The following is a 314-nucleotide window of genomic DNA, read 5'->3' as shown; positions in this document are numbered from 1 at the left end:
TGGGGCCGGCCCTGATGCCAGGGGATGGGCTCACATCCCTGCTGGCTCGGGGTGTCACCTGTCACGACATCCCGGTGTCACATCTTGTCCTTCTGGGATGGATTGGAGTGGGAGGCGGGCTCGGGATGGATCCAGCCCCGGAGCTGCTCATCCACGACCCCCACCCAAGAAAGGGGCTGGGAAATCCCATCCCAAACCCCTCCCGCAGGGGTGGGGATGGAGGGAGGGTGAAGCAATTAATAAAAGCAATTTTTACGGCTGTTTGAGGAGGCTCTAATTAGCTCCTGATCCGCCCATGGCGGCGGGTGATGAGG

Source organism: Geospiza fortis, unplaced genomic scaffold, assembly GCF_000277835.1.
Source record: "Geospiza fortis unplaced genomic scaffold, GeoFor_1.0 scaffold32, whole genome shotgun sequence".
NCBI lineage: Eukaryota > Metazoa > Chordata > Aves > Passeriformes > Thraupidae > Geospiza > Geospiza fortis.
Note: the sequence above shows the minus strand (reverse complement) of the source record.